Here is a 13715-nt window from a genome sequence, read left to right on the forward strand (position 1 = left end):
TGAGGAATATGGGTGTGTGTGTGTGTGTGTGTGTGAGCAGTGTGTGTGTGCTGAACCACGTCCCGTATGTGGAGATTAACAGTGTGTGATGTTCTCAGTGACAGATCTGGATCGGCTGATGAGAACGCACTCAGAGGAGCATCAGATGTGATCTTCGCAGCCGAGGGACGCTGGAGAGGAAGTGTGTTCTCCACCCGAGAGTGAGAGGTGAGCTTCTGCTGATCTTTTACTCCACCACCTCTCTCCTGCTCTAGCGTTCTGCTTCTTCATTCTGCTTATTATTATTATTATTATTATTATTATTATTATTATTATTACAGTGAGACTTTATAATTATCAGTCATGTCACTGGAGCTGCGTCTCAGTCCACTCTCAGGGTTAGTGCACTTTATTAGTCCTTGTGGGGCACTATAAGTGCACACTACAGACCTGATCCCTACGCTGTCTTGTGGTGTCAGTGATGGAACTGTTTCAACCTCCTGTATAAACGTTGACACGGCGTGAGCGCTCGCTGCTAATGGTGCGTTTCATGCAAATGACCTCTGCTCTGTCCGGCGTTTGCGGTTTTCAGGTCAGCAGGTGATTTATAATTTGAATTGTTTATGTTTTAGTCACAGAGCCTGCTTCCTCCCTCTCTGCTGCCCCCTATGTAGTGAACGAGTGCGTGAGGAGAGCAGTTTTAGACACAGCATGTGGTTCATCTGATGCAACACTGAAAAATCCTACCCAGAATGCTCTTACACACTCTGATCCCAGATCAGATGGAGCGTTTCAGTCTGGGATCAGACACTGAGCTAAAGCAAGCCGAACCCTGACCGGGCTGAACCACGGGGGGTCCGATCCCGGATCAGCTCCAAAAACACAGAAAAAAAGGATCAGGAAAAAAAACGATCCCAGATCAGCTCCAGAACACTCAGCGGTCCGATCACGGACCGGTCCGTAAGGCTCCGCGATCCAGTGTAAGAGTTCAAGAAGCGTAGTTATCTGATCAAAGATATATCAAAAAATCAACGAGATCCAATCCCGGATCGGTCCGAAAAGCTTCATGAACCGAAGCCAGATCAAAGACAGAGCACTTTTATCTGCCAGCTTTCTAAAAGCCACATGAGTCTGAAAGAATTCCGTCCCAAATCTGCGTGAAAGGCTGCGAGATCCGATCCCGGATCAGTCCAGAAGGCCCACTTTGTGCTCAGGTGTAAGTTACCTGTTGTTGCGTAACCTGGAGAAACACAATGAGTCCTTTTTCTTCTCTGTAGAAGAGCGTGTTTGTCAGCCGTACAGCTGTTGCAGATTTATGCTAATTTGCGAACGGTCCTGGTATTTATCGTAGCTGAGCTCCAGATCCGTTCCTAAAAGTCCTGCTGTAACTGATTCATAAAACCTGGAGATCTGCTCCGTGTCGCGCTGAGCTGTTTCCTCATTTTCAGGATGGTTTAAGGGGGAGAAAAAAAAGACAATTTCCCAAATGGGTTTGTGCGAATCTCCTCTAAGGGCCGAGTGTGCGAGTGCGTGGAGTTTTGGCATTGTAGGTCCTCTCGAGAGTTTTGCATTTGCAGAGGAATTCTCTGTACACACTGTGGCATTGTTCTTACACACGCGATTCACCGTGTTCCTCTGAATTGGGCAGCACAGTGTTTTTCCATCATGGCTGTGGTTGGGGGTCTCATTGGGAGTGCTTCTCGTGTGTGTGTATGTGTGCGTGCGTGTGTGTGTGTGCGCGCACGCATATGTGATATGGCAGCGGCTTTAAACGAGAGCTCTTAATATAGGCACTGACTATAACACGCCGTCTGGCTCCTCGATAAAGCTACACGGCTTACACACACTCCGCTCCGCGGCACACACTCGTCTCCCGTCGAGCAACAGCTGAGACTATTAAGCAGGGGAAACACTCCGCGGAAAAGCCCATCGCGGCAGACATTTGCGTGCGCGCACGCGTACACGTTTGACCCTCGCATGGCCCTGCTGCTCGTGTGTGTGAATTTCAGAGCGTGCGTCAGGCCTTGGCTCCAGCTCCAGGCGAGTGTATATCGTTCCTCTTCACCTCAGATGACTCGTATACGGAGAGAGAGAGAGAGAGAGAGAGAGAGTGAGAGAGAGAGAGACACACACACCCACACATACACACACACTCTGTATACTCTAACTACCTTCCTCACACTCACACACCCTTTACCGCGAAGATAGTTTCTCAGTGTCTGATCTGATCACACTGTTGGAGCGATTAGCTCAGAGAACCTGATAAAGTTGCGTTAAAGTTGTGCAGCACTTCTCTAAAACCTCTTTCAACAAAACGCAATAAACCTCAAAAAACCAAAACACACACACACACGCACACAAATAAAACAGCAGCTTACAAAATAACCCAAACTGGGACTAAAAACGAGACAGTAGACAGAGCTCTGTGTTATTAGCTGTTTCGTGCTCTGACCTGTCTGTGTCTCTGGGATTTTATCCTGCTCTTCTTCTGTAGTGTTTTATTCATTTTCTGTTCCTGCAGAGAGCCACGCGTCTGCTAACACTGTCAATCAACAGCTACACAATACACACACTATACACACATTATACACACACTATACACACACTATACACACATTATACTCTATATAACCTACACAAACACTATACACACAATAAACACCCACTACACAATGTACACACTATACACACACTATATACACTATACACACACTATACACACACTATATACACTATATACACTACACACACACTATACACACACTATATACACTATATACACTACACACACTATACACACACTATATACACTATACACACATTATACTCTATATACACTACACACACACTATACACACACTATATACACTATACACACATTATACTCTATATACACTACACACACACTATACACACACTATATACACTACACGCACACTATACACACACTATATACACTATACACACATTATACTCTATATACACTACACACACACTATACACACATTATACTCTATATACACTACACACACACTATACACACATTATACTCTATATACACTACACACACACTATACACACATTATACTCTATATACACTACACACACACTATACACACATTATACTCTATATACACTACACACACACTATACACACATTATACTCTATATACACCACACACACACTATACACACATTATACTCTATATACACCACACACACACTATACACACATTATACTCTATATACACTACACACACACTATACACACATTATACTCTATATACACTACACACACACTATACACACATTATACTCTATATACACTACACACACACTATACACACATTATACTCTATATACACTACACACACACTATACACACATTATACTCTATATACACTACACACACACTATACACACATTATACTCTATATACACTACACACACACTATACACACATTATACTCTATATACACTACACACACACTATACACACATTATACTCTATATACACTACACACACACTATACACACACTATATACACTATATACACTACACACACACTATACACACACTATATACACTATATACACTACACACACACTATACACACATTATACTCTATATACACTATACACACACTATACACACACTATATACACTATACACACATTATACTCTATATACACTACACACACACTATATACACACTATATACACTACACACACACTATACACACATTATACTCTATATACACTACACACACACTATACACACATTATACTCTATATACACTACACACACACTATACACACACTATATACACTATATACACTACACACACACTATACACACATTATACTCTATATACACTACACGCACACTATACACACACTATATACTCTATATACACTACACACACACTATACACACGTTATACTCTATATACACTACACACACACTATGCACACATTATACTCTATATACACTACACACACACTATACACACACTATATACACTACACGCACACTATACACACATTATACTCTATATACACTACACACACACTATACACACACTATATACACTATATACACTACACACACACTATACACACATTATACTCTATATACACTACACACACACTATACACACACTATATACACTATATACACTACACACACACTATACACACATTATACTCTATATACACTACACACACACTATACACACACTATATACATTATATACACTACACACACACTATACACACATTATACTCTATATACACTACACACACACTATACACACACTATATACACTATATACACTACACACACTATACACACACTATATACACTATACACACATTATACTCTATATACACTATATACACTATATACACTACACACACACTATACACACATTATACTCTATATACACCACACACACACTATACACACACTATATACACTACACACACACTATACACACATTATACTCTATATACACTACACGCACACTATACACACACTATATACACTATATACACTACACACACACTATACACACATTATACTCTATATACACTACACGCACACTATACACACACTATATACACTATATACACTACACACACACTATACACACACTATATACACTATATACACTACACACACACTATACACACATTATACTCTATATACACTACACGCACACTATACACACATTATACTCTATATACACTACACACACACTATACACACATTATACTCTATATACACTACACACACACTATACACACACTATATACACTACACACACACTATACACACATTATACTCTATATACACTACACACACACTATACACACACTATACACACTATATACACATTATACTCTATACACACACACACTATACACACACTATACACACTTCACACACACTATACACACACTATACACACTTCACACACACTATACACACACTATACACACTATATACACATTATACTCTATACACACTATACACACATTATACTCTACCCTACACACACACTATACACACACTATACACACTTCACACACACTATACACACACTATACACACTTCACACACACTATACACACAATATACACACTACAAACTATACACACACTACATGATACACAAAATATATATCATATGCACAATATACACACTATGCACACTATACATGAACATGATGTACATGATATACACATTATACAAAGGTACAGTGTGTTCCAGGTGAAGGTGTGTGTGAGGTGAAGGAGGTGCTTGTTAAGTGTAGTTTCACTCGTCAGTAATTGTGTTCATGGAGTTGAGATATTCTATAAAGACTCTTTGGCTTGCTGAATAAATACGACGTAAAATCCCGAGGAGTTTGGTTCCGTAAGTGTCGAGTGAGAGGGGTTTGTGTTTTGGCTCGGTGAGATCTGGAGCGGTTGTGGTGAGAGACGGATAAAAACATGAGATTACTGGTTAACATTAATCATCCTGCTCGCTGGAGTAGTGAAAGAAAACCAGAAAGTGTGGGAGAAAATGCAGTTCAAGTAATGCTTTTAAATGATACACACCTGACCTGACAAGAGACACGAACCATCATGATTTAAAAAAATTAATTATATAAATTTATATCTTCTTTTTTTTGTGCTAAGTTTGAGCTACAATTAAAATGATTGAAAAAAAATACTGGGAAAAATAAAAATTCTGTCACAGGTGGTTGCATCATAAAAAAAAATAACACACACACCCCGTATGATTAGTGCTTTCTTTTTTTTAATTAATTAATTTATTTTATTTTACCCCGAAGCGACTGCAGCGGATGCGAATCTACGCGGCCGAAGCTTTCTCTCCGAGCCGTACACGTAGCAGGCCGCTAGCTCCTGCTTTTTTTCACTCGATAGAATTCCTGAACGAAGTTCGGGAGCGAGGAGGAGATTTCAAACACAAAGCCGGCTCTATAAAGTGTGTAAGTGCAGCGGAGATTGTTGAATATAAACAGGACAGCCGCGCCGTGTTTGGCCTAAACACTGGGCCGTGAGTCGCGTTTCCATTGAAACAGCACACAGATGGCACGGACAAGCTGCCAGCAGGATTTTTGCATGAACACATAGATAAAAACCTGTCAGGCAGTTGATGGTTAATAACCAAATTTCTTTACCAAACATATTTTGTTTAGGCAAAGAGACAGGGTGCGCAGGCAGAGCGTCGGCCCTTTAAATCCATACGCGAGCAGGCAGGCGTTTCACCCCGCGTGAGAAATGTATCTTGGATTCTAATAGGGAAGTTGTGCGTTTGCCAAGGTGCATGCGTGTCCTCAGCTAACCCCGGCACCCATATGGCGCTCAGCAGAGTCCACGTGAGGATCGCTGCGAGTTTCTGGAGGGAAAAATATCTGGAAGTGGTTTGTAAAAGAGAGATGAAAAAATAAAACAGAGGTAGGCGAAGCATTCTCTCTGGCAGCGGTGCCAAGTTTACTTCTGATTTGTTTACAGCCGCTCTCTCTCTCTCTCTCTCTCTCTCTCTCTCTCTGTGTGTGTGTGTGTGTGAGAAACGGGGCCTGGGTCGGTTAGAGGAGGGAGCTGCACTCACGCTCGGCACAAAGACACACACTGTCCTCCATTTTGGAGAAGAGGGCAGCCTGCAACTCGTCTGCTGTTCAGAGTCTCGGAAGAATTCACAGGCACACAATACAGAAAGGGGGGGGATGTAAGAAAGAAGAAATAAAAACAAAGAAGAAACAATCAGCGCGGGCGTTCACGAGCGGGTCGTTAGAGCACCCGGAGTGGACGTGGCTCTGAGGCGTCCCGGCACCGGGCTGCAGGTAGAATCTGGCCCGTTCTCCCAGCACGTGGAGGCGGCCCGTGCTTCATGGGAAGTGGCTCGGTGTAGTTTGGACCCTGCCTTTTCACACACTTCACCACATCCAGGCAACAAAGCACACTTCATCAGCAGGAAGCGTCTGATAAAGTTCCAGACCATAAAACAGATTATTTAGCGCGCAAACACGACACAGCGCCACTGATTACTAGCACGGTTAATATTTAAGGCTAATATATATACGAGCGGATCCTTATTAACCCGACGGGTTTCTGAGTGTACTGACATGTTTATCACATTTAACTCCTTCAGCAGGTGAACTTTTCTAAGGCCAAATCTTTGGTTTAAAAACAAATAATAAAGGGATTGTTGCGTGACGTCCCTCCTTCACACCGAGACGCTGGACTTTCGCTTTCACTGCGTCATCTCATAAGAGTGATCGGATTCTGGGTTTATTACTCTCTCTCTTCCTCTCTCCCTCTTCCTCCTTCTCCCTTTCTCTTTTTCACTCTCTCTCTCTCTCTCTCTCTCTCTCTTTCGTTTGGAGTGATTGCCATATGTTGTTTTTTATTTGATTGAAATCGTCCGATTCCGATCTTTAATATCGAAGTGGCCCAGATGTCCTTTAGCGTGTATTATATAGGTACAGGGTAGCTTCTGAGTGTGTGTGTGTGTGTGTGAAGAGGGCCGGGTTAAGGGAGCCAGGCCGGATCGAGTGTGTGTATCCAGCCAGCTGCAGGAGAGAGGAGACATTTTGTTGTCTTTCGCAGAGCGAGGGAGCGAGAGAGGTGCACCGACCTGTTGCCAGGACAAATGGTGTTGCCAAGACAATTTGGCAGAGACGTGCCGTTTTTTTCCTCCCTCCCTCCCTCCCTCCCTCCCTCTCTTGCTCTCTCGCTTTTGCTCTCCCTCCCTCCCTCTCTCCCTCCCTCATTTTCTCCCCTCCCTCCCTCCCTCTCTCTCTCTGTCTCTCTCTCCCTCTCTCTCTCTGTCTCTCTCTATTTCTTTCTCCAGCTTTCTCCCTCTCTCTCCCTCTCTCTCTCTCACTCTGTGTATCTCTCTCTCTCTCTCTCTTTTTCTCCTGCTCTTTCCCTCTCTCTCTCCTTCGGTCTCTCTCCCACTCTGTCTTGCTCTCTTTTTCTCCTGCTCTGTCTCCCCCTTGCTCTCTCTCTCTCTTTTTCTCACACTCTGTCTCTCTCTCTCTCTCTCTCTCTCTCTCTCTCTCTTTCTCTCTGTCTTTCTCCCTCTGTCTCTCTCCCTCTCTCTCTCTCTCTCTCTCTTTTTCTCCCAATCTGTCCCTCTCTCTCTCTCTCTCTCTTTTTCTCCCAATCTGTCCCTCTCTCTCTCTCTCTCTCTTTTTCTCCCAATCTGTCCCTCTCTCTCTCTCTCTCTCTCTTTCTCTCTCTCTCTCTCTCTCTCTCTTGTTCTCGTTCTGTTTTTTTCAGTGACTGACGACGGCAGCTGCTTCATGAACACGCAGCATATGGGCCGATGTTTATATACTATTAACGAGCGTGTACTACAGCCTCGCTTTCATCTCTCTCACTCCTGCACACTCACTCCCTCCATCATACATGTATATATTTAGAAAGGAATTCTGGGAATGGCCATTGTTTATCACAGTTTCTAACGTTCCAGTGCGGTTACGTCGCCTCCTGAGGGTTTGAGGGCATACTGATCACCTAAACGCTCCTCTTCCTTCTTCTGTTCCTCCATCTCTTTCTCCTCTTCCTCCTTCTCTTTCTCCTCTTCCTCCTTCTCTTCCTCCAACTCTTTCTCATCTTCCTCCGTCTCTTTCTCCTGTTCCTTTTTCTCTTCCTCCTTCTCTTTCTCCTCTTCCTCTTTCTCTTTCTCCTCTTCCTCCTTCTCTTCCTCCAACTCTTTCTCATCTTCCTCCGTCTCTTTCTCCTCTTCCTTTTTCTCTTCCTCCAACTCTTTCTCCTCTTCCTCCTTCTCTTTCTCCTCTTCCTCCTTCTCTTTATCCTCTTCCTTTTTCCCTCCCACCTTCTCTTTCTCCTCTTCCTACTCTTCTTCCTTCTCATCCTTCTCTTCTTTCTTCTCTTCCTCCTCTTCCTCCTTCTCTTCTTCCTTCTCTACCTTCTCCTCCTCTTCCTCCTACTTGCTTCCTCTTCTTCCTCCTTCTAGTCCTCCTCTTCCTCCTTCTCCTTCTGTTCCTTCTTCTGTTCCTTCTCCTTCTCTTCCTCCACCTCTTTCTCCTACTTCTCTTCCTCTTCCTCTTCCTGCCATATAAACTTTTCTCCTGAATGAAGCAGCTCGGTTTTAGCTCGTTAATGTCACCCTCGTGATTTTCCCACAATGCAATTTTGTTGTGTTATAAACAGACGGAGCGGAGAGAAAGTCCAGTGTCTCTGCTGACATCTCCATCATCTCTAAACCAGTTTATTACATATAGAGACGCACGCTCTTTAAATATTACATTACAAACTCACATTTTTTAAACACTTTATCTGAAGCTCTGCCCAGAATAAAAATCCTCATCCTACTGAAGCGACCATTTTGCGCTAAATCGTGACCGGTTCTCGTCCCGCAGATGTATATTTCATGCTACACGACTCTTCTGACGCGGCTAGAAATGAAAGCAGAAATGTTTGATTAAACCATTCTAAAGCTTCACCTTTTTGTTTTTTCTCTTTTCTTCCTCTCAGAGCTGCAGTTAGCTCATTCAATAAAGGAAATAATAAGCGACGGTGTGTTTCTGCGAGGCTTTGTCACAGAAGGTCAGGTTTCTTTTCGGGCCTTCCGCCGTTTTTATATTATTATTTTTTTTTTACATTTTTTCTCCGGCAGACTGAGAATTATTCATCGGGATTACGAGCAAAACAACGCCTTTGTTCAGCCGAGCGCTTAAAGCTTCACGTTGCTCAATGAACAACCAACGTTGTTGTCTGTACGGCTTTTTCTGTTTACGCTGTACACACACATACACACACACACACACAGGTATAAACCTGCTTCTGTGCCCATACACTTGCACTCAGGTTCTCAGAGAGATTTCAGAAAGAAAAAAAAAATCAAAAGTGGTCTCAACCAAGGTCAATCATTTCCACAAGACTCTAATCATCTTATCCCGAGTGTTGAAATCTTCTCATTCACTGCTTCCTGTTCTCCTTTGTTACACTGAGAGTTTCTTTATGAACTGGGCCAGTTATACAACATGCTGCTGATGTAACGCTATAAAACATTAAAGCAACAGGCAGAGTGGGGTGTGTGTAAGTGTGTGTGGGTGTGTGTGTGTACACTCATGCAAGTGTGTGTGTGTGTGTGTTTCCCCCGTTTATGACGCTACAGTTTACTTTGTGTCACTGTGAATATTCTCACACAAACACGACACCTATAAACCTCACAGCTCCAGTGACCTCAGGCTTTTTGTCCCATTCAGCCTGCCGTAGCTGTGGGGTTTTTCCAAAGCGTGATGTAGAATCACTTCAAGAATTTTAATCACAAGCTCTTGTTTATTTATCTATATGTCACTAGTATGACCTGTTTCTATTTTGGTCCTGATTTACCTTTTTAATTCCTCAGTAATCATGCTGCTTTTTGTCACGTTGCACTTACTATAGCTGGGAGTTTGTTTTTTTTTTTTTACTTTAATGGTCAACATTTGAAGAGTTTTTACCTGAACTTCCTGTTATGACTGAGATCATTAATAAAGTGTTGGAACAATAATCTGCAGGAAGTTTAGAGTTTTTGGTCTGTTGTGCTTTTGGCCTATTTCAACAACATGAACAGAATCTGTTAAACATGTCTGTGACACGTCTGTAACACGTCTGTAACACGTCACAATAGTTTTTGGCAAGTTTGTGTTACAGTAGTTGTATTTTTGGCCTGTTTGTGTTACAATATTTGTATTTTTGGCCTGTTTGTGTTACAGTAGTTGTATTTTTGGCCTGTTTGTGTTACAGTAGTTGTATTTTTGGCCTGTTTGTGTTACAGTAGATGTGTTTTTGGCCTGTTTGTGTTACAGTAGATGTGTTTTTGGCCTGTGTGTTACAATAGTTGTATTTTTGGCCTGTTTGTGTTACAATAGTTGTATTTTTGGCCTGTTTGTGTTACAATAGTTGTATTTTTGGCCTGTTTGTGTTACAATAGTTGTATTTTTGGCCAGTTTGTGTTACAATAGTTGTATTTTTGGCCTGTTTGTGTTACAATAGTTGTATTTTTGGCCAGTTTGTGTTACAATAGTTGTATTTTTGGCCTGTTTGTGTTACAATAGTTGTATTTTTGGCCTGTTTGTGTTACAATAGTTGTATTTTTGGTCTGTTTGTGTTACAGTAGTTGTATTTTTGGCCAGTTTGTGTTACAATAGTTGTATTTTTGGCCTGTTTGTGTTACAATAGTTGTATTTTTGCCAGTTTGTGTTACAATAGTTGTATTTTTGGCCAGTTTGTGTTACAATAGTTGTATTTTTGGCCTGTTTGTGTTACAATAGTTGTATTTTTGGTCTGTTTGTGTTACAGTAGTTGTATTTTTGGCCTGTTTGTGTTACAATAGTTGTATTTTTGGCCTGTTTGTGTTACAGTAGTTGTATTTTTGGCCAGTTTGTGTTACAGTAGATGTGTTTTTGGCCTGTTTGTGTTACAGTAGATGTGTTTTTGGCCTGTTTGTGTTACAATAGTTGTATTTTTGGCCTGTTTGTGTTACAGTAGATGTGTTTTTGGCCTGTTTGTGTTACAATAGTTGTATTTTTGGCCTGTTTGTGTTACAGTAGATGTGTTTTTGGCCTGTTTGTGTTACAGTAGATGTGTTTTTGGCCTGTTTGTGTTACAATAGTTGTATTTTTGGCCTGTTTGTGTTACAATAGTTGTATTTTTGGCCTGTTTGTGTTACAGTAGATGTGTTTTTGGCCTGTTTGTGTTACAGTAGATGTGTTTTTGGCCTGTTTGTGTTACAGTAGATGTGTTTTTGGCCTGTTTGTGTTACAATAGTTGTATTTTTGGCCTGTTTGTGTTACAGTAGATGTGTTTTTGGCCTGTTTGTGTTACAGTAGATGTGTTTTTGGCCTGTTTGTGTTACAGTAGATGTGTTTTTGGCCTGTTTGTGTTACAGTAGATGTGTTTTTGGCCTGTTTGTGTTACAGTAGATGTGTTTTTGGCCTGTTTGTGTTACAGTAGATGTGTTTTTGGCCTGTTTGTGTTACAATATTTGTATTTTTGGCCTGTTTGTGTTACAATAGTTGTATTTTTGGCCTGTTTGTGTTACAGTAGATGTGTTTTTGGCCTGTTTGTGTTACAGTAGATGTGTTTTTGGCCTGTTTGTGTTACAGTAGATGTGTTTTTGGCCTGTTTGTGTTACAATAGTTGTATTTTTGGCCTGTTTGTGTTACAGTAGATGTGTTTTTGGCCTGTTTGTGTTACAATAGTTGTATTTTTGGCCTGTTTGTGTTACAGTAGATGTGTTTTTGGCCTGTTTGTGTTACAGTAGATGTGTTTTTGGCCTGTTTGTGTTACAATAGTTGTATTTTTGGCCTGTTTGTGTTACAATAGTTGTATTTTTGGCCTGTTTGTGTTACAGTAGATGTGTTTTTGGCCTGTTTGTGTTACAGTAGATGTGTTTTTGGCCTGTTTGTGTTACAGTAGATGTGTTTTTGGCCTGTTTGTGTTACAATAGTTGTATTTTTGGCCTGTTTGTGTTACAGTAGATGTGTTTTTGGCCTGTTTGTGTTACAGTAGATGTGTTTTTGGCCTGTTTGTGTTACAGTAGATGTGTTTTTGGCCTGTTTGTGTTACAGTAGATGTGTTTTTGGCCTGTTTGTGTTACAGTAGATGTGTTTTTGGCCTGTTTGTGTTACAATAGTTGTATTTTTGGCCTGTTTGTGTTACAATAGTTGTATTTTTGGCCTGTTTGTGTTACAATAGTTGTATTTTTGGCCTGTTTGTGTTACAGTAGATGTGTTTTTGGCCTGTTTGTGTTACAGTAGATGTGTTTTTGGCCTGTTTGTGTTACAGTAGATGTGTTTTTGGCCTGTTTGTGTTACAGTAGATGTGTTTTTGGCCAGTTTGTGTTACAGTAGATGTGTTTTTGGCCTGTTTGTGTTACAGTAGATGTGTTTTTGGCCTGTTTGTGTTACAGTAGATGTGTTTTTGGCCTGTTTGTGTTACAATAGTTGTATTTTTGGCCTGTTTGTGTTACAATAGTTGTATTTTTGGCCTGTTTGTGTTACAGTAGATGTGTTTTTGGCCTGTTTGTGTTACAATAGTTGTATTTTTGGCCTGTTTGTGTTACAGTAGATGTGTTTTTGGCCTGTTTGTGTTACAATAGTTGTATTTTTGGCCTGTTTGTGTTACAATAGTTGTATTTTTGGCCTGTTTGTGTTACAATAGTTGTATTTTTGGCCTGTTTGTGTTATAGTAGATGTGTTTTTGGCCTGTTTGTGTTACAGCAGATGTATTTTTGTCCTGTTGACATCTAGCCATACATGTTCTAGAGAGAATATAGATAAAAAGAACTGCACGATCCCAGAGTGTAACAGGAAGCAGAGAGCAATCGTCGCTCTTTCACAGTTACACTGAGCCAAATAACAGAAGGTAGCAGTGTTACACGATTATTTATGTTTTTCTTAGCGACCATGCTAGCCATCTAACTGATACAGAGAGAATTGTTGTCTTCTTCAGCATCATCTTGGGCGAGAGGCCCAGATACTCCTCTTTCAAATCTCTTTTAAGGTCCTCTGAAGCACTGGCTGCACTCTCATAAACATTCATAATTTATAGGCAGTGTATAGAACACGGTAATGTTCATAAAGAGAAAGACATTTCTAACCTGGTCAGAAAGTGGCACAGATACACTGGCAGTGAGCTGCTTGCTTAAATCTGACCAAAGTACATATTCAGAGATTTATTTAGAAATGGGACTGACGAAAAGCTC

The 13715-nt window shown here is 41.1% G+C and overlaps 1 protein-coding gene across 6 annotated transcripts in view; it reads left to right on the top strand.

Moving 5' to 3' along the window:
* Window positions 1-13715, top strand: part of zbtb20 (zinc finger and BTB domain containing 20) — a 99652-nt gene that overhangs the window by 21291 nt on the left and 64646 nt on the right. For 5 of the 6 annotated variants that reach the window (XM_058383256.1, XM_058383254.1, XM_058383255.1 and 2 more), the window contains exon 2: window positions 99-207. The gene's annotated coding sequence lies outside the window, so the exon portion shown is untranslated. Of the gene's footprint in view, window positions 1-98; window positions 208-4868; window positions 6449-13715 lie in introns of those variants that run through there. The other variant, XM_058383259.1, reaches the window with a different exon arrangement.

This window comes from Hemibagrus wyckioides, linkage group LG28 (assembly GCF_019097595.1).
Source record: "Hemibagrus wyckioides isolate EC202008001 linkage group LG28, SWU_Hwy_1.0, whole genome shotgun sequence".
NCBI classification, from domain to species: domain Eukaryota; kingdom Metazoa; phylum Chordata; class Actinopteri; order Siluriformes; family Bagridae; genus Hemibagrus; species Hemibagrus wyckioides.